Source organism: Cervus elaphus, chromosome 11 (assembly GCF_910594005.1).
Source record: "Cervus elaphus chromosome 11, mCerEla1.1, whole genome shotgun sequence".
Lineage (NCBI taxonomy): Eukaryota > Metazoa > Chordata > Mammalia > Artiodactyla > Cervidae > Cervus > Cervus elaphus.
In genome coordinates, this window is record NC_057825.1 from 18,896,947 (window position 1) to 18,918,884 (window position 21,938).

General features: G+C 47.0%; 1 long non-coding RNA gene across 1 annotated transcript; it reads left to right on the forward strand.

The window, feature by feature from the left end:
• The first annotated feature begins 4,059 nt into the window (after window positions 1-4,059).
• Window positions 4,060-19,746, forward strand: LOC122702801. The gene is made up of 3 exons (XR_006343336.1): window positions 4,060-4,254; window positions 12,987-13,052; window positions 19,638-19,746. It is a non-coding gene; the product is annotated as an uncharacterized LOC122702801 (long non-coding RNA).
• The last annotated feature ends 2,192 nt before the right edge of the window (window positions 19,747-21,938 follow it).

Consider the following 21,938-nt stretch of genomic DNA (forward strand, 5'->3'; position numbering starts at 1 on the left):
TAGGACTCAGCACAAGCCATGTAGCATGGCCAAAAAAACAAAAAAGTTTACTGGTAGAATTTCAGACATTTTGAAGCAACATTTGGTCCACTAGCCTTTTGGGGAAGGACTTTGGCATTCTGACATTTCTCCAACATTTCCTATATGTCAATAAGTTACTTAAAAAAAGATTGCTTTTGTAATGATAATAGTGATGATAACAGTATTGATTAAAAATGTAACAGCAAAAAAAAAAAAAAAAAATGTACCCATCATGGCTTCCCTTGTAGCTCAGTTGGTAAAGAATCTGCCTATAGTACAGGAGACCTGGATTCAATTCCTGGGTCAGGAAGATCTCCTGGAGAAGGAAATGGCAACCCAGTCCAGTATTCTTGCCTGGAAAATCCCATGGACAGAGGAGCCTGGCGGGCTATATACAGTCCATGGGGTCACAAGAGTTGGACACGACTTAGAGACTAAACCATCAGCACACATCACATTAAAAATGAAACAATACATAAATGTACAAAAGAGAGTAAAAAAAGAACCTGTAAAGCTGTCTCTGCAAGGGGACCATTGCAGGCATTTTGGGAACCTCTTTCTAGACACAGCTGCTGGTTTCATTTGGAGGCATGCTTGTGGTCTTACATGTGTAAGATTATATTCTTCACTTTCTTCAGGGCAATGGTTAATTTTATGTGTCAACTTGGCTGGATCACAGTGTGCCCAGTATTTGATCATACATTATTCCAGATGTTTCTATGAGAGTGTTTCAGGGAGAGATTAACATTTAACTTTGTGGACTCTGAGTAAGCAGATTGCTCCCTTTGATATGGGTGGGCCACATCCACCAGTTGAAGGCCTGAATAGAATAAGAATGATCTCCCCCGAGCAAGAGAGAATTTTCCAGCAGACGGACTTTGAACTTGCTCTGTAACGTTAGCTCTCCCTGGGTCTCTCACAAACTTCAGACTCTAACAGAAATACAGTTTCTCCTAGATCTACCCCCTACAGGCTGATCCTGGAAATTTTGGATTTGCTAATTCCTTGAACTAAATCTCTCTATATATCTTATTATATATGCATGCACGCATGCGAAGTCACTTCAGTCATGTCTGACTCTTTGAGAATTTATGGATTGTGGCCTGCCAGATTCTCCAGGCAAGAATACTAGAGTGGGTTCCCATGCCCTCCTCCAGGGGATCTTCCCAACCCAGGGATCAAACCTGAGTACCTTTGTTCTGCCTTGGCAGGTGGGTTCTTTACCACTAGCGCCACCTGGGAAGTATATATATGGTGGTGACAATGCAGGAGACACAGGTTCAATCCCTGGGTTAGGAAGATTCTCTGGAGAAGGAAATGGCAACCCACTCCAGTATTCTTGCCTGGGAAACTCCATGAACAGAGGAGCCTACAGAGGAGCAGGCTACACAGTCCACGGGGTTACAAAGAGTCAGACATGACTGAAGTGACTTAGCATACCTATATATCTTATTATTTTTCTCTGGAGAATCTTGATTAATACTTTCATTCAACAAACGATATCTTTTACTGGCTTTAAGTGTTCGTCCGTGACATTAGATTCACCTCTGAGCTTCCTGAGAGCTAGAGTTTTCTTCTTTGATCTTGTATCCATAATGCCCTCGCAACGAAGGTGAGCCACCCTCCTCTGCAGGTGAATAAAGTGATGCCCAGGGAGGTTAAATTACCAGTCTCAATTGCTAAACTACAGAGGTAAGATTAAAATACAAGTCTGGGTGATTTCAATCTTCTACAACAATAAACAAGACTGCACTACCTGCCATGGAAGATGAAAACTCCAGTGTTTGCTGGCCTGGGAACAATGTTTAGTTATCTGAGGCTCGTGGGTGGCTAAGTATATATCTGCTGGTGAGTCAGCGGTTGGTTTTATTTTCATGTGGAAGCCTCTGTTTTTACTCTCAATGTCTCTGCAGGGAGCGGGTACCTCTTCATCCTTTATCTGTCCCCTTTAATTAATTACATGTCCGTCTCTCCTCTCCTCTCCCTGCGCGCCCGTAAGTCTGTGACCTCCAGTGGGCAGAGTTTCATCTGCTTTCCATGTCCCTGGTGACTGACTAATGGAAGACGTTCACAGAGGGTTTGTTTTGGGGCTTCCCTGGTGTCTCAGATGGTTAAGAATCTGCCTGCAAGGCAGGAGATATGGGTTCAATCCCAGAGTGGGGAAAATCCCCTAGAGGAGGGCACGGCAACCCACTCCAGTATTCTTGCTGGAGAATCCCATGGACAGTGGAACCTGGCGGGTTATGGTCCATGGGGTCGCAAAGAGTTGGACACAGCTGAGGGACTAACACACTCACACTTCACACTTTTGGGCCATTAAGGGTGACATCTCTGATACCAGCAATTGTTGATGCTGTGTGCTTACTTTGTTCCCACCGTATATGAAATCACTAGAAGGTTAGTAAATTCTCAGAGGAAAGCATGTGAAGCAGAGCTGTATACCCCTCAGGGATTCCATGAACATGGAATTGCATCCACTTTGACAAGCACACCAAGAACCTTGAGGTTGACCCCGAAGGGACCTGAACATCAGAAAATGTCCTAAAGTTTCCGCACTGATGCTCACCCATGGAGGAGTGAATGAGCTCTCCAAGGAGTTGCCCACCCCTGACTCAGGCTCAGCTTCCTATCTGTTCATTCAACAAAATATCAAAGGGTCTACCCTGGGCCAGACATGACCCTTGGGGCTGGGATTCCAAGAAGAATGAAGACAGAGCGTTTGCCTGGTGAGAGCCTGATGGAGAGCAGGGAGGTGGGACAGCTCAGAGGGGCGGCAGGGAGTTCTCACTGGCTTCTCAGTTCTCAGCTGCTCAGCGACCTGACTTCCCAGCCACAATGGTTTCGAAGTGACTGTTCAGAAAGTAGAATTACTTTCAGAATAGAACTACTCCTGAAAGCCCCTCTGAAATCCACTTGACCTTCTTTCTCATCAGATGATTCACAGCAGAGGAAGCACTGGGGCTCCAGGGCCAGCCCGGGCCTGTCCCTGTGGCCTGACCTGGGAGCCGGTCTCCATGGAAGGTCTGTGCAAGGCAATCAGTTGACAGGTAGAGACGACAGACCTATGAAAAATTATGAGCTTGCCATGCTGACAGCACACTCGTGAATGTGGTGGGCTTTTCTAAAGCCCACCAGACTTCCTGTAAAAGGTGTGGCAAGCACCAGCCCCACAACGCGACCCAGTGCAAGAAGGGCAAGGAGTCTGTATGCCCAGGGAAAGTGGCGTTAGGACAGAGAGCAGAGTGGCTGTGGTGGGCAGAAGAAGCCAATTTTCTGGAAAAAGGCTAAAACTGCAAATATTGTACTGAGGCTTGAATGCGTTGAGCCCAACTGGCAGATCTGAGAGACTGCAGGCTATTAAGAGCTGCATGCATTTTGAGCTGGGAGGAGATAGAAGAGTAAGGGCCAAGTGATCCAGTTTTGAGCTTCCTATTTTGTTTTATTGTGAAAATAATACAAATCTGAGATTGTTTAATTTTAAAACAGAAAGCCCAAGAGGCTGGTGCCTTTTAATGGAAGGGTGCGCAATCCATATGTCTTAGGCAGGTCTAGGTATGTAGTAAGAAGCCTCAATTACCACCAAAAATGCTCACTATGTTCTTATTTTTTTTGCTGTTGTTGCTCATGTCAACTATATATATGTATATATATTAAAAATATAAACACTGTGTGTATGTAGATACAGTGTTTAGATTTTTTTTTTTTTAAGTTTGGGTACATAAAGCAACACATCTTCAACCATCTCCCAAATTATGACTCATCTGCAGACAATTCAGGACAGTTGAATGGATGAATGAACACACAACAGCCGGAGAACAATGCACACAGCACTGATTGTGTGGCTCTCACAATGAGAGCTATGGGAGTGGAGAGCAAGGAGACATGAGTGTGGGCCAGAGCCATTGCAGAGGACGTCAGGGTTCTAAAGGCTCCAGAGAGAGGGGGGTCGTGATAAAAGGGGGGTGCCACCCAGATAACGATGGTGTGGATACCCATCTTCCGCTGTCCTGGTGGAGGCCTCTGGAAGGACAGGGAGGCCATAGCGTCTCCTCTTTGAAAGGGAGTCAGCTTTGGACGGACCTGAGTCCTGAGAAGGGGGTTCTGGACAGAAGGCTGGAGTGCAGACCATCCGAGGAGGGCTCGGCCTCCACGGTGTAGAGGTAGACCCTTGTCAGTCTCTTTACCTCCCTCTGCATAACAGCCCAACCACACAAGCAGCTTAACAAGTGCATGGTGAGTTGGGGAGACTGGTTCCATTAATGCCTTGGGCTGTTGGGCAGGGCTGATCTCATAAAAAATGCAGGTCTCTGCTTTACTTTCCTGCTTAAAACCCTTCAGCTTCATTTAACTGCAGCTCAACGTAGTGGTTGGATTCAGAAGCCAGATGGCCTGGCTCTGCTACCCACAGGATAGGGGATCCTGGGAGGTTAGTTAAGTGCATGGAGCTTCACTCTCCCCACTTGTAAGACAGGATAATGACCTAGCTCCAAGGTTGTTATCAGGATTCAATGAATTTATAATAGAAGGCACTTTGAACAGTGACATGTAACTGGCACTAGTGGTAAAGAACCTGTCTGCCAATGCAGGAGACCTAAGCAATACAGGTTCCATCCCTGGGTCTGGAAGTCCCCTGGAGAAGGGAATGGCAACACACTCTGGTACTCTTGCCTGGCAAATCCCAAGGATAGAGAAGCCTGGTGGGCTACAGTCCATAGGGCTGCGAAGAGACAGACATGACTGAAGCAGCTTTGCACACAGCACACTCATATATGTGTTTGTTAGATGAATACAATCAACTGTAAATCCTTAAGATAACTCACAAGGCCCCCAGTGATGCCACCCCAGTTGCTCTTCTGTCTGATCTGTTGCTTCACCTGTGCTTTGGCTTCTTCTGAGCTCTTCTCCTTCCATCCCCTCTTTCCTCACATCTTCACCTGGTTCATCTGTCACCTCCTGAGTCTGCAGAAATGACTGCCTCTCGGGGCTATCCTTGGGTTCCTCTCCCCTCTCAGCAATGCGAGCTCCCCCATCCTGTGCTCTGCAAGCAGGAAGCATGGGACATCACCTCCCCACCCCCTGCACCAGGAAGGTGGGGCTATATCTCTGTAACTTTGTCTCTGTAACTTGCCCACGTAGCCCCAGTGCCCAGCAGAGCACTTGGTGGCTAGACTGGGTACCAAGAGATGGACAACTAAAGAGACAAATCGATAAGCGCTGGAAGGAGGAATCACGGACAAGTGTACATCAGCCACAGGGCAGGGCGAACTGAGGATGAGGCTCAGGATGGCCTCGGGCTCTGGCCAGAGTCCAGACCCCAGCTGGAGGCACCTGTGACTCTCTGGGAGGGGCTAGAAGCCCCAGGGAACCCCTAGTGTCTCCCCCTTCCCTCCATCCTGTCCAGCTCATAGACAAACTCCCAGTTGCTCCTGAAGGATGGTGATTAAGAGAACCCAGTGAGGAAACTCAGGGATACAGTGAAGGACAGGGCAGCCTGGTGTGCTACAGTTCATGGGGTCACAGAGAGTCGGACACAGACTTGGTGACAAGTGAAGGAAGTGTTGCAGAGGGAAATCCCTTTTGAAAATGAATAACCCCCTGATTTATTTGAATAGTTTGTCTTCTGGATTTCCTTAAAACCCAGGTAAGAAATTTAAGGACATCATGGTGGTGGGGGGAGGTTTAGTCGCTCAGTTGTGTCCGACACTTTGCGACCCCATGGACTGTAGCCTGCCAGGTTCCTCTGTCCCTGGGATTCTCCAGGCAAGAATACTGGAGTGGGTTGCCATTTCCTTCTCCAGGGGATCTTCCCAACCCCAGGGATTGAACCCGGGTCTCCAGAATTGCAGGCAGATTCTTTACCGACTGAGCTATAAGGGAAGCCCCCAGGGACGTCATGTATCTAAACAAAATACATAAAAGCCTGTTCTATCAAAAGCCACCCCTGGAAGGAAGGAGCAGATGCTGCCTTGCTGTTTTTAATGGACCATGAAGTGCCTGGAGGCGGCCAGCATTCTAATCAATGTGAATGAGCTAATGATCCCCGGCGCTCTCCCTACTCCTGGTTCTGAAACTCAGAGATGTGCCAGTCAGACTGATGAGCCCAGGACCACTTTGAAGGGTCCTATAGCAGCTGAATCGCCGAAATGTGTTCAAACAGAATGTGGTAGCAGCAGCTGCTACAGCTGTCAAGCAAGCTTCCTGAAATAAAGGGGAAAAGGCAGCAACAGCCTGTTGCTCTTGAGCCAACGGATTTAGAACACGGGATCAAGTAAGATGAAAAAAAATTACAGGAAGTCGGTGAAATGAGAACTTGGCTCACTGGGCCAAAGTAGGCAGTCTGGGGTCTTGGACAGAAAATTTCAGCTACCACACAGGCAGTCTCTGAAGGGTTAGGGATTGGGGGGCTGATGCTGAAGCTCAGCCAGGATGTGATGATGAGGGGGCAGGAATCTGGCAGCCCCTCTGCTCTCAGAAGTCAGGCCAACCCAGACGGAGTCATGAGGGGGCCACCAGGGTCCTTGGAGCCTCCGCACATAAAAGCACATTTAGTCACAAGGCCAAGAGGTGCTCAGAAAATGCATGCTTCCCTTTCCCTTCCTGAAGACCAGGGATGCAGTTTGGTCAAGGTTAATTTCTGAATCAGAGTCCTTAGTCGTAAACAACAAAAACTGATTCTGACTTAAATGTAAGACCGTTACTCCTTACCAGTTGTGAAGAAAGCTGGGGAACCAGCCAGTCAGCCAAGATGGGCGGGCACTGGGACAGTGTGCAGTCAGAACCATGGCCAAAATTTCACCGCAGACCTCAGCCAGAGGGATTCCCGTTGCTTCTGCAGCTGGGCCCCAGACCTTGGTCGGTCCCTACTGCACTGACTCCATGGGCACCAGACCCTGGACCCTGGATGCTGGGTTCATCCTCATAGAAATCCCAAGGCAGCTTTACCACTGCTCCCAGAAAGAACTCGCCACAGGCCCTGCTTCTTTGAGCCACTCACCTGAGATTCAAAATCACATTGTGGGGTTGTCTGGCCAGGCCTGAGTTAAGTGCTGTGTCATGCTACAAGACAAACTAGGAGGTTGGTATCTCAAGTATACAGCTTCCAAAGAGGAAAGTGGGCTATGCCTCCACCTCCCCTCCCCCATAAGATTCATAAAGTGAAGAATTCCTCCAACAAAAGAAGAGGTTTCAATGCTGGGTGGCTCCCAAAATAGCCCAGTTGCTTGCAATTACACTGGAGATTCAGGGCCACATGGCGAAGAAAAGCAAAAACTGTTGCGGGAGGGGGGCTGGTACATGAAATTAGGAGCCTGAGAGAAGCTTGAGCCTGCAGGGGTCTCATCTTTCTTTCTCTTGAAAAATAGAGGCGGGAGTTGCTTTGCTGTCATCATTACCCCTACCTGGAAGGCTTGTCCCCATTCCAGCTTGACCTCCTCCCAGATCCACAAAGATCTCTCTCTGGTCCAAGATGCTATTTTACCTCTAGATTGCATCATACTTTTTAGAAATGAATCACTTCATTTATATATGACTTGTAAAGCTCCTCTAGGATGGATACAAAAATCTTATTCATTTAATAGTCAACAAACATTTATTGAGTGTCTGTGAGGCTTTGGGGAGCCTGAGGGGACAAAGGCAGGGCCTGTGCCTTAGAAAAGAAGGTCATTTCTGGTGCAGACGTGGAGGTGTGAGGCCTCCTGACCTGATTTAAATGGATCTCAAGGATTAAAATGTTCTTGGCCATTTTGGGGGTGGGGGTAAGTAGTGCCTCCTTCCAGAGAGAAGGAACAAGGTAGACAGAGGCAAGGAGTCGTGAGAAGTTGTGGTGTGTCTGGGAAACAGAGTGGGTGGGATGTGGGACATGTGCGACCCAGCAAGGGAGAGGGGGATACGGTTGCCAATGAAGAGGGACCACATTCTGAGAAGCCTTGAATGTCTTTCTCAGGAAGGGGGCTGGTATCCTGAGACATCAGGGATCATCTGATACTCTTTTCTTTTATTCTGATAATTCATATTTATATAACATAAAATTGACCATTTTAACCATTTTGAAATTTAGGTTTCATTGGCATTAAGCACACTCACATCGCTGTGCGCCAGCTGCCACCGTCCATCTCCAGAACTTTCTGATCTTCCCAAACTGAAACTCTGTGCCCAATCGACAACAACTCCACATTCTGCCTCCCCTGACCCCCAGCCCAGGCAACTCCCATCTACTTCCTGTCTATGTCATCAGATACTTTTATTTATTTGTTTTTAAATATTTATTTATTTGGCTGTGTTGGGTCTTTGGGGTGGCACATGGGATCTTTAGTTGTGGCATGCAGACTCTTAGTTGCCGCACGTGTGATCTAGTACCCCGACCAGGGATCGAACGCCAGGCACCTTGTATTGGGATCATGGAGTCTCAGCCAGTGGACCACCAGGGACGTCCCTCATCAAATACTTCTAAGCAAGAGAATGAACTGATGGAATTTTCTGGAAGGATCCCTCTCCCTATGATATGAAAGATGGCTTAGAAGACTTAAGGTAGGAAGTAGCTGCAGAAAACTCCAGAAGAACCAAGAAGGCTGAATGGAGGCAATGCAATGGTGGCCAGACAGGCCGGGAAGACTAAATTTCAGAGATATTGATTAGATGTAGGAGTTGATTACGCCAAGGCATCTTTTTCTACTTTATGCTCTCTATATTGACCCCCACACCCCTTCCTGTGTGAGGAAGAGAGAGGATTTATGATCCTATAAAATTGATTTTTAAATAGCCCCTCTGACCCTATTGGCTCACAAATATTTCAAAATTACAGCCCATGTAGATGGTGGAGTATGTTCCCACATCATTACAGTAGGATACGTGCTGTGACTTTGGAATAGATTTGATCACTGCACACTTTGATCGATTTTATTAAAGAGAAATAATTTACAAGAATAGTTTGTGATCATTAAATGTTCAGTGGCAATTCAGAATGGTTTCTGTGCTACGAAAAATGATCCAAAGCTTGCGTTCAAAAGACAGCTGACTACTCATAGAGTCTGGAGTGGATCTCAGAAAAAACCTGGATTCCAGCCCAGCTCTGCCATTCACCAGCAGTGTGGCCCTGGGCAATTTGCTTAACCTCTTTGCATTTCTGTGTCCTCTTTAGTAAAGTGGTTGTTGATTAAATGAGCTGATTCCTATAAAGCACAGCAGCGTCTGCCCTACAGTAAGTGCTTGGTTTGTGTGGCTATTGCTACGGCCGGAATGGTGGTGATGATGGTCAGCATCATCGCTTCTGAGGCCTCTTGCAGTGCTGAAACCCTGTGCGTGGCAGCTAGCTGTTCTTGGACGGAGATGGAATTGTCCATTCCCTGTGGTTCTGAAAGGAAGGACTTGCCCGCTCGCTGCAGGGTCTCCCTCCCTCCCTGAAAACTCGGCCTTAGCTGTTCTGCAGGAGAAAGCATTGCACATGATGCGTCTGCCAGCCTCACTCTCCAGCTTCTCACTTCTCCCAACACGCTCTGGTTCCAGTCACCCTGCCCAGGTCTTCTTTAGCAGCTGAGATATTTCCTTTCTGGTCCGGACGATGTCTGTATCCCCTGCCAGGTCTGGGAGCATAGGAGGTGGAGGGCTCAGGCCCTCCTCGCTCTGCTGTCTTGGACCACAGCTGGATGTCGCTCCCCACAGATCAGCTGTCCTGCCGGTCCTTTCTCAGAGTCTGCACACAGCCTCTCTCTGCCTTCCTTGGCTCTTGGAACTCCCCTTTGGTGCCCTTTTGAAAGGTGTATCCTGGTCACAGAAACTCATCTAAAGCCTTGGACGATGGGGCTTTGAGCTCTGAGCCTGCTGATGGTATGTGAGCAGGTGCAAGACTGCTTCAGGACAAAGCAGGGGACAGTGTGAACTCTGCTGAATGAGAAGATACTGGCGAGACAATGGATGAGACATGAGCTGGAGGCAGCTTTGAATCTCACAACAATAGGCAATGGCTTCAGTCTTGTCTGTGCACATAGGATTGAGCTCTTTGCCTGAGGGAGACCTGTGCCTTCTTCTTCATGGTGTATAGTTTCAGATCATTTGTTTCATAGGCAAGATCCACAGGGTTGGGCATGTACCTAACTGACTGATTGATTAGAGAACCAAACATTTGTTGATGGAAAAAGCTTTAAGGTGTTTTTAAAAAAAAATTTCTCCTTGAGGTTAAACATCACAGATCTGAAAGTACTTTGGTTATGAGGCTTCAGGTTCTATATCCCCATATGTAGTTTAGTTTTCAGATCTTTACATCTCTCGGGGTCTTTAAAAAGTACTTTGTTGTTCACTATGTGCTTTGGTATTTCCCCAACTTGAGGGTAGAGGCAGTGTTTATCTCTCTCCCTGCACATAGAAGGTATTCAATAAATATTAATCTCAGGAATCTTTTATCGCAAAAATTATTCATTCCAGACAGTTTAACTTAGACTCTCCTTCATGTGGTCCCGGCCACAATCTGAGTCTTTGATTCAAGCACATGAGACACCATAAGTGTTCACTGGCATTCTCCTTGATTCCAAGGTAGCTGACTAATGGTTGGGGATATGGTTCAGTTATTAAAGGGATCAATGCTTCATCAGAAGCCCTTTTTACACCTGCCTTCACTTTGTAACCATTTCCGTGGTTTCTGATGATAGCAAGTATTTGTCTACTGTTCCTGATGCAAGATTCTAGGCTCCTGACAAGCTTTCCAGAAAAGTTCAGGCAGGAAAACCACGACACTTTCCAGAGTTCTTTTAAGGTGAATTTCATCATGGGCCAGAATTTGGGGAACAAAGACCTATTCTCCTGGTTTGTAAGGAAGAATATCTCCAACAAACAGGAGTTCCTTCCAACTCTGCTTTGTTGAGTCTGACTTGAACACCGCTTCACTTAGACCAGGGCCCTCACTGTTGCTGGGAGGAGCTTCAGTGAGCCTCTCTCTGAGGTCTCCACCTTGGAACCCTGAGGTTACAGCAGGTCACATGGGGCCAATCTCAGTGTGTGTGTGTGCTGCAGGATAACGGTGTAGGTTATGGACCTACTGAAGCACGTCTGTCCCTAGGAGTAAGTAGTTGTGGTGTCTAAGCCTTCCGAGCTTCCAAGGTGGCGCAGCGGTCAAGAATTCACTGGCCACTTTTCCGGTAAGCGGCCTGAGCTGACCCCTAAAAATGGTGCGCTATTCACTCGACCCAGAAAACCCCACAAAATCATGCAAATCAAGAGGTTCAAATCTTCTTGTTCACTTTAAGAATGCTCGTGAAACTGCCCAGGCTATAAAGGGTATGCATATTCGAAAAGCCACCAAGTATCTGAAAGATGTCACTTTAAAGAAGCAATGTGTGTCATTCCGTCGTTACAATGGTGGAGTTGGTAGATGTGCTCGACGCAGGGTCGGTGGCCCAAAAAAAGTGCTGAATTTTCACTACACATGCTCAAAAATGCAGAGAGTAATGCTGAGCTTAAGGGCTTAGATGTAGATTCTCTGGTTATTGAGCACATCCAAGTGAACAAAGCCCCCAAGATGCGGCGCAGGACAGTCGGATCAACCCCTACATGAGCTCTCCCTGCCACATTGAGATGATCCTTACTGAAAAAGAACAGATTGTTCCTAAACCAGAAAAGGAGGTTGCACAGAAGAAAAAGATATCCCAGAAGAAACTGAAGAAACAAAAACTTATGGCCTGGGAATAAATGCCGCAGAAAATAAATGCAAATAAAAGTAAAAAAAAAAAAAAAAAAAGAATTCACTGGCCAATGTGAGAGGCACAGAAGACTTGAGATTGATCCCTGGGTTGGGAAGATCCCCTGGAGTAGGAAATGGCAACCCACTCCAGTATTCTTGCCTGGGAAATCCCATGGACAGAGGAGTCTGGCTACCAGAGTAACCCGCCAGACTCCTCTGTCCATGGGGTCATAAAGAGTCAGACACGACTGAGCATGCACACATGCTAAGCCTCCCAAATGCCCCTTGTTGCTCCAGCTCCTCTTTGGGACTCTACAGATTCCCCCATACCTCTATCCAGCCACCCCTTGCTCAGCCCTGGGAGTGGGGTGGGGAGAGGGATCCAGCCTGGCAGCTAAGGGGACCCTGACATGCTGGCTGGCTAAATACTTTGGATACCATTCCTGGGCAATGTGGTTTGATTCCAGTGCATCAGAGAGCTGCATTCGTGAGTTCACAGCAGTGGAAACTGTGCGTTAAAATTGCTTTAGGAAAGCGAAGTTGGCTGCTGCTGTGGGCTAATCCTTAGAGATGGGCTAGCAGCAGGGTGAGGACCTATTCAATGCTTGAGTCGTGTCTGTGAGAAGCCGTGGCTCTAGCTGTAGAGAACTGAGAATCTGCGGCAGAAATGATTAGGGAAATGGAGAGAAAAGAGAACGATGCTCCCTCATTTAAACCTCTCTACAGCTCTCCATCCCCTAGGATAAACCAAGCCCCTGGGCGTGTAGCATCAAGCCCCTGGTCCTGGTCCTTGCCTCCTCTACCCTCACTTCTAGCCAGCCTGCTGCCCTCAGCCACCCCCCACCCAGCATTTAAAGGGTGGGGAGAACATAACCGAGGGTTTCAATCAAATACAGAGCAGAGAGATGAGAGATGGGGCTGAAAGGGAGGTAGGAGTGAGTACATGAGAGGCATACACAGATTTTATATTTACAGAGAGATCTATGAGTTATGTGTTACAGTAACTTGTCATTAATTGAGCTCTTTCTATATGCAAGATATTTATCTTCGTGGCAATCCTCATATACTTCCATTACTATCTAGTGGGGATGTCATAGACACCACACAGTCTAGATCCATTTTATAGATGAGGACACCGAACTCAGACTAGTTAATGTGACGTTTGAGAGCTTCCAATTAATGGCAGCAGCAAGACTAGAACTCAGCTCTCCACATTTCCTAGTGTTGGGTCCCAGTCCCTCAGCTCACTTGTGCAAAGCAAGCCCTTGAGAACTGACACAGCTCCTTGTTTATTCAGGAATGAAATGGGCGATGAAAGGATACTCAGGATGAAGCAATCAGGATCTTATCTGAAGCTCAGAAAGTAAGTGGAACCCATGACTTGTTTTTCTTTCCTTCTTTCTTTTAAAAATAATTTTATTTATTTATTTTTTTTACTGTACTGGGTCTTCATTGCTATGCAGGCTTTTTCTCTAATTTTGGCAAGTAGGGGCTACTCCCCAGTTGTGGTGTGCAGGCTTCTCACTGCAGTGCCTTTTTTTGTTTAAGAGCATGGCCTCTAGGTGCATGGGCTTCAGTAGTTTCGGCTCTCAGGCTCTAGAGCACAGGTTCAATAGCTTTGGTGCACAGGCTCACTTGCTCTGCAGCATATGGGATCTTCCTGGACCAGGGATTGAACCCACGTCTCCTGCATTGGCAGGAGGATTCTTTACCCATGAGCCACCAGGGAAGTCCCGCATGGCTGGTTGAACAGATTTCCACTGCATAAGCATAATTTTTAGTTTGAAAAAAAAAATTAGTTAGAAGCACCAAAACTCCTTCCAGGCATCTTCCAAAGTCCAATTCCGAGGCCTCCCGTCATCGGCTTGATCGTGGGGTCAGTTTGCACACAGTCCACCTGCAGGGCATTGATTCCTCTCCCAAGTCTCCTGCTGACCTCACCGTCATGAGTGTGCTGCTTCAGGCCAGCTCCGGTTCTTGTTCAAAGTCACCCTCAGACACCATCGATCCCATCAGCATTCTTTTCAGGCTGCAGGCTTATTGGTCTGCAGAGAAAGCAAATATTGAAGGATTAGAAGCTGTGTGCTCCTGGCTTTTCTGGAAAGTGCTGGGCCCTGCCCCTGGTGGGGTTTGCAGAGATACAAGGAAGGGGCAGATGGAGGCTGACAGTTGGGCAGAGCTGGTGAGAAGGCCTTGCCTGTGTGAGTGGTCTCCGGATGACAGCTTCAGCCCTTAGAGCCTCCTTGGCTACTGTCACATGAGTCCTCCCCGGCAGTCCAAGGTTGTAACTGTACTTTCCTGCCCCTGGTTCATTCGTCTCTACTCCTACCCCAATACAGGAGCCATCTTTTTAACTGGAGCTCAATGAGCACCTCTTGGCACTGGTCTCAGATGTTGACTTTTGGGCATCCTAGTTGTGGGAGGCTGTGGGCTGTGCCCAGGTTGGGTGTCAGACAGGCAAAATGCAAATCTTTGCTCTACCGGAATGCTAGCTGTGTGACTTTGAGAAAAGTTGCCTGCCTTTTTTGAGCCTTTATTTCTGAAATAGGTGTAGACTCAATATCCAACATGGTAGCTGCTAATCTCATGAATGGGTTTCCTGATGGCTCAGCAGGTGACGAATCCACCTGCACGCCAGGAGACATGGGTTCAGTCCCTGGTCTGGGAAGATCCCTTGGAGGAGGTCATGGCAACCCACTCGGGTATTCTTGCTGGGAAAATCCCTCGGGAGGAGGAACCTGGTGGGCTACAGTCCATGGGATTGCAGAGAGTTGGACATGACTGAAGCACCTGAGTGCCGCATAGCACACAGCACAACCTCATGAGCACTCGAGATGTGGCTGACTCAAACTGAGATGTGCTGAGAGTGTAAAATACACACAGGATTTCCTCCTCTGCCACATCCACAGTGACTGGAGATGCTGATGGGAGGGCTATTTTTCTTGCCCCAAGGAAGCCTGGGATGGATGCCTGCATAGCTCTGGAGAGGCGTTTATGGAAGGCCCTCCTCCCTACCAGTCACATCTATGGGGGCACCAGAAGTCTGGGAGGCCAAGTGCATGCTGTGGCTGGTAGCCTCTTGGGGCCCAACCTTGCTTGTACCCGGCATGCCTGTGGCATGGTATGAGAGAGAACATTCCATCTCCCATACTCGTCATGGGTTGGGGGTGCCACACTGGGGAACAATGAGCTGTAGATGGTGCCAATGGAGTTTCTGGTTCTGGCACTTCCACCCACTGCCTGGGGCACCTTGGATAGGTACTCCTTCCAAACCTAAACTTCCTCATTTCTGAATTAGACTGGCCTCCCCAGGGATGTTGCTAAGTGATCTCCAGGCCTTTTTTATTTTTTTCTCCCTCCACTAGATGTTCCCTGGATTATAGATTCATCATTCCAATCTCTGCCTTTGTTTTCACATGGCCATCTTTTCCCTGTGTGTCTGTCTTGACACGACATTCTTCTGTCTTATAAAGACACCCATCATAGTGGATTAAGGACTCATCCTAGTCCAGTAGGACCTCATTTAATTAATTACATCTGCAAAGACCTTATTTCCAATTAAAGTCACATCCTGAGGTGCTGGGGTATAGGATTTCAACATATCTTTTAGGAGGACATGATTCAACCCATAACGCTGAAGCTGAGGCTCCAATCCTGTGGCCACCTGATACAAAGAGCCCACTCATTGGAAAAGATCCTGATGCTGGGAAAGATTGAGGGCAGGAGGAGAAGGGGGCGACAGAGGATGAGATGGTTGGATGGCATAACTGACTCGATGGACATGAGTCTGAGCAAGCTCTAGGAGATGGTGATGGACAGGGAAGCCTGGTGTGTTGTGGTTAATGGGGTTGCAAAGAGTTGGATACGACTTAGCGGCTGAACAATCCAACCCAGAACTTACCAGGAGGAGCTGAAATCAAGGTCTGTTCTTTGCTCCCTTGTTTGGCTACTTCCCTCTACTGAAAGCCACATCTTTCTCTCCTGTCAGCTACTCTGTCTAGGTTCTGATAATCATTCTTCCCCTTTGCCTTGGAACTGCATCCATCTCTTGTTGATTGCCCTAATCCCTTGCCCATTACTTTGTAAATAGTTCTCAAGTAAGCTCTCCTTCAATTTCCTAATCTGTACATCTGTTTCCTGAAATAGTCTTACTACCCGTCTACCTATCTATCCATTCATCATCCATCCATTCACCCATCCATCCACCCACTCACTCATCCATCCATCCACCCATCCATCCATTCACCCACCTACCCACCCACTCTTCCTCCTATCCATCCACCCACTCCATCTTTCTGCATAGCACACAGTTCATTGTGGATGCTCAACATATTCAGCAAACACTGAGCCTTAGCTCTTTGGAAAGTGCCAGATCCTGTGCCAGGAATGTAGTAAGTAAACCACAGTCCCTATTCTCCGGAAGCTGGTGATACAGTCCAGGGATAAGAATATAACATACAGACCGTATTTCCTAATAGTTATCTGCATCTAGCAGGGGTGGAGGGAGCATAGAGGGGAAAAAAATGCCTGGAGAATTACTCAGCAGGATGAGGAGACAACTGAGGAGGTACATTCTGGGCTCTGTTGTTTTTAAATTTTGGAGCAGTTTGGGTCTGAAATTTTCTGTTTGTCTTCTAAGAGACAGAGAGAGCTCAGAGTTGATCATCAACATCTCCCTCTGAAAGAGGCTTCCAGATGGCCAGCTGTCCCCTGACCATGTCCTCGGAGGACTGCTCTCCCTTGGGCCCCTGAGGCAGCTCTCTCTTTGTTCTTGGGAGGCAATTTCTGAGAACAAACACAGGAACAAGGGAAAGGGGTGCAGCCAGAGCAATTTGGATTCACGGTGAAGCTCCTACAATGGCTTCTTTGAACAGGCCCTGTGTAACCTGAAAGGGGCTGAGCGGGTGGGAGAGCGTCATAGAAGCCCACCAAGGAGCTGAGCCTCCTCCAAGGATGAGTCAAGTTGAGTCAATTCAGCGGGCCTCAGCTGAGTCCCTGGAACAAGTGATTCATCCTTTCAGGCTTGGAAATACAAAGATAAGGTCCCAGCCTGCCCCCCACAACCCCATCATCTAGCTGTAATGAGTGATGCCCAGTGGGGTCCGGGAGATGTCCCCAAGGTCATACAGCCATCAGCGGGTGGTAGTTTTGAGACAGGAAATCGAAATTTGTTGGATAAATATATAATGAGTGCCGATAATGTGCCTGACATTGTCTGGTTTCTCGGTGCACTGGACAACAGGCAGAGAAGGCCTCTAATTCTGGAGGCCTTTCCTTTTTGGGGGCAAAAGGGGAAGGCTGTCGGAGGAGGGGATCTAAGAAGATCGTGTGACTTCACCCTCCACAGGCTTCAAAAACTGCCAAGGACTGAGTTGGGCGTGAGCTCCTGGGTTCAGTACTTAGAAGGGACTCTGTGAACTGCAGAATTTAATTGATTCTACTCTCAAGAGGAGGCCCTACACAAATAAAGATGTAGGGGACAGTCAGCATTCAAAACGTTTTACAGTATGTGTTAATACATGATATTTGCTTTTCTCTTTCTGACTTACTTCACTGCAAAAAAAAAAAAAAAAAGAGAGAGAGAGTGAGAAATACTTTAAAAAAAAAAAGTTACAGTAACAAGCAATCAGCAGAACTGCCCAGTGACAAGGCTTCTCCCTCACCCCTCTCTTCCTGTCTGTCTCTATGGTGACCATTACTAGGACTGGTCAAGGTCAAATGTGGTCAGTCAAACAGCAATACTCCCAGGGACTCCAGCAGCTGCATCTTGAGTTAAACGATGGTGTGAAGGGCTTTTGTATTTCACATTATGAATTTCTTTGCACGATGGCAAAGTCTTTTGTTATGGCACATATGATAAAAACATTAAACACATTTTTTTTTTAAGAAAGAAAAATAAACCGCCCCTTGGCCACAGGACTGACTTAATTTTCACATTTCCCTTCCAGCTTTTGTCTATATGCAGTGTTTTTATACTCGTTGGTAATCACAGTGGACAGAGAATTTTGTATTCTGCTTACAAAGCCTTTTTTTCCCTAAAAGCATTTGTTCCTTCATATAGATGCTGTACTTGAGGCCAATCTTTGTTGGCACATCAGTTTTCCTCTTAGGAGCATGAACGCGTCACTGAAATGACGATAAGAGATGTTTTCCTCACTTGATTGGGTGTCTGTGAAATGCTTTGTTGTTCAGAGTTTTACAGACAAAGGAGTTGACACAAGAACAGAACAAAACATACTTTTCTTACAGATTATTTGTGTTGTTATCTAAATGGGGTGTTCTCTCTGTGTGGGAGAAAATTTCCCATGTAAATTGAGTAGACACAGCATTGGTGGTGTAGCCTGAGATACCAGGCTTGGGACCCTCGCTAGCTGTATGACCTTGGGTCACTTATCTAATTCTCTGGTCCTCAGCATCTATCTCTGCACAGCGAGGACTGTAGCATCTATCTCATCGGGCCAGGGAGAGGATTCCATGAGATACAGGCTGGGCTTTGACCCTTAGAGTGTATAGTCTATGTATGTGTCTGCGTTAACTATATGTTTCCTGTGTGATGCTGGGATTGACCTTGAGCAAGCTTCTTTGAGCCTCTGTACATAAGTGAAAAGGGAAAACAGAAGTCCCAGTGAGACTAGACAAAATAATGAAAACAAGAGTGCTTTGTTATTTAAGATATGTCTGTCCATCAGCCCAGCTGTCACTCCGCCATCTTCCTGTGTCTCTTTCCCCTGGTTCTAGGATGAGGAGTGGGAGTTCCAGGGCTATTTCTAAGGTATGTCCCACAACCAGAACCAGAGCCAGAAGCTTCCAGGGACTCCCTGCCTGGGCCTAGCTCCAAGCCCGGCGACTAAGTGCCGTGTACACCAACTCTTCACTCAGTCACCCTGCACTGCTCAGCCTCCAGGGCCCAGTTCCCTGGGAGCTTGAGCAGAGATGCTGAGGACTCCATCAGGAGTTAGCCTTCCCTGAACAGCAGCAAACGGGCATCGAGTGGGGGTCCCGGGACCAGGATAGGATGGCCCAGGCTCTCGCAGGGTGGGTGGGGGAGGCACTGGCGGCAGCTCTGGTAGGAACACCCTGCAAGCGCTGGTGGCAAGTCATCGGTCCTCCCTCCTTCCTTATCTGACCCTTTCACTTTCTTTCCTCCTCTCCTCTGCCCCATGTTCTTCCTTGGTTTCACAATCCTGATTATCTCCGAGTCCCACTGATATAGCCAGCCTCCTCCTCTGCCAACTGCAGCTCCGGGGCGGGACATGGTCCCCTCCCCAGTTCTCAACATTCATTTTGAAAACTTTTAGAACAAAGCAAAATCAACAATTAGGTTTTGAGCCACCTCTCTTGCAAAGATAAACTTTTCAAATGAACTGCTTCTGCTAGGAAAGGAAACCAGGGGGAAAAACCATTTACAGATGATCTCAGACTTTGACGTGAGAACCAGCCATCTGACCTCGGTTCCCGGATGGGGTGACTTGCGAAGGGTGAGGGTGAAACGGGCAGGCACCTGGTCACACACACCCCGGCCCCTTCCCCTGAACTTGCCTTCCTCCTCACCTCTACAGAACCCGCAGAGGCTAGCCAAGGCCGTCCCATCCACCGTGGGTGCTAGTGACTTTCCTTTTTTCAAGTTTTCATATTGAAGTGCCACTCGGCACGCTTCTGACGGCTGGTCCTTTGTGAAGGGTTCCCAAAATACCACCTGCTCTCTCTCTGTTCAACCTCTAACCACCCAGTTCTGCTTTTTCTAGGAGTTCTTGAAACACTAAATAAAACTCTTTGTGTTTATTAGCTAGCAGAATGTACAGATATCTTAAAAGTCAGAAATCAGATAGTTTTTTTTTTTTCTTTCTCAAACAGGGCTTTAGAGGGAACGTTTTACTGCAGTCAGTTCAGTAATGGGCTTCCAGCTGGTGGAAGGTATGGCAGTCTATACCTTGTCTCTCTTTCCCAGGTAACTGAAATCCGGTGCTGCTCAAGGGCTTCCCGTGGGTATCCCTAAAATAAGAAACACTTCTTCCCTCTTCTCACACTCACACCAACACTTCTGACACCAAATGTGCCACCAACAACTTCTCCACCTCCCTGGAAAATCAACCCTGAATATTTGTTGGAAGAACTGATGCTGACGCTCCAAAACTTTGATCACCTGATGTGAAGAGCAGACTCACTGGAAAAGACCGTGGTGCTGGGAAAGAGTGAAGGCAGGAGGAGAAAGGGATGACAGAGGATGAGATGGTTGGATGGCATCACCGACTCAATGGATATGAGTTTGAGAAAACTCTGGGAGATAGGGAAGGGCGGGGAGGCCTGGTATGCTGTGTGCACGTGGTCACAAAGAGTCGGACATGACTTAGTGCCTGAGCAATAACTGGACACCAAGTGGGTGTCCTGCAGTGCAATTCTGACACTGACTCCCTGAAGGTATCACTGACCCCAGAGGTTAAGAGCTCAATATACAAGATTGCCCCCACTTCAGATGTCAGTGGCGAGGTACCCATACTTCTGTTTGATTTTGCTACAAGCTGAGGTCCCTACAACCCCCTCTCCAGGTTCAATAACGTGCTCTAACAGCTCACAGAACTCAGAGAGATGTGTACCTGTGTGATTATTACACAATAAAGGACACAGATGAACAGATAGAAGAAGAGGTACCTAGGGCGAGATCTGGAAGGGTCCCAAGTGCGGGAGCTTCTGTCTCCGTGGAGTTGGGGTACATCATCCCCTCAACACATGGAGGTGCTTACCAACCTAGAAGTTTTCTGAGTCACACGGTTTAGGGATTTTTATGGATGCTTACCATGTATTAATAGGAATGATTATTTATTCCTATACTCACTCTTGGTCCCCTTCTCTTCTCTGGAGGATGAGGGTGGGGTTGAAGGTTCCCAAGCATGGTTGGGTCTTTCTGGTTATCAACCCCCTTCTTGATGCTATCCTGGAGCCACCAACAGCCACCTCATTAGAACAAAGGATGCTCCTGTCACCCAGAAAATTCTAAGGGACTAAGGAGCTCTATGTCAGGAACTGGGAACTGAGACTAATACATATATATATATTTATTTCACCATTACCCATGTAGAAGTGAATGAGTCACTGCCGTGTTGTCACTGAACTCCTGAATATGCATGCATTGTTGCAGTGCTTCACTTCCTTTAACTCACACAGGGTAGAGATTGTTCCAGTCACTTTGGACATGCAGAAAAGCTACTCAGTAAATGAACAGTGGATAGATCAATGCTTCTCTGAGGCTATTATTGCTTTCCTTCTTTCTTTCTAAATTTAACACTGGTTTATAGACTTTTTCTTTACACAAGACTAGAGAGATTGCACATTAACCACCATATACCTATCACCCAGCTTCAGTAATTATCATTTTGCTACTGCTGTTTCATCCACATTCCCACCAACACTCTTTTTGCTTGAGTATTTTACAGCAGACCTCAATCATCATATGGTTTCAACCATAAAGACTTCAGTATAGATTCCAAATAGGAAAAGGCTTACACAAACTCAGCTACATGCCACTGGTTGTTAACAAAAATTAACAACAGTCCCTTAATATCATCTTAGTACTGAGGCCAGATTCAATATTCCTTGATTGTCTAAAAAGGGTTTTTTTTTTTTTTTTGCAGTTGGTTTGTTCATTTTTGCCACCCCTCAAGTCTTGTGGGATCTTTAGCTCCCCAACCAGGGATTGAACCCATACCCTCTGCAATGGAAGCCTGAGTCCTAACCACTGGACTGACAGGGAATTTGAGGATACTTAAAAGGATGTGGCACTGGATTGGCATGTCCTTATGTCCATTTTAATCTCTAAGTTTCTCTCTTTTTATTTATTTATTTGTTTCTAAAAGACCATTTATTTGTAGAAGCCAGGTCATTGGTCTTGCAGACGTTGCCCAAGTTTTGGATTTGGCTGATTGCACCCACCTGGTGATCCTGGGCGTGTTCCCCTGTCCCAGGATAGCAGATGCTGGTGATGAGCAGTGGCTAGATCAATGCTTCTCTGAGCCTATTAATGCTTTCCTTCTTTTTTTCTTCCAAATTTAACACTGGTTTATAGACTTTTTCTTTACACAAGACTGGAGAGAACTGCCCATTAATGGCCATATACCTGTCACCTAACTTCAATAATTATCGCTTTGTTATCAGGTGGCCTAGACCCGCCTAATTTCAGTGAAGCTTAAATGATGAAAATTGTGGTCCCACACGAAACACTGCAGCTGTTACTCTGCTTAACTGCTTTGTGGGT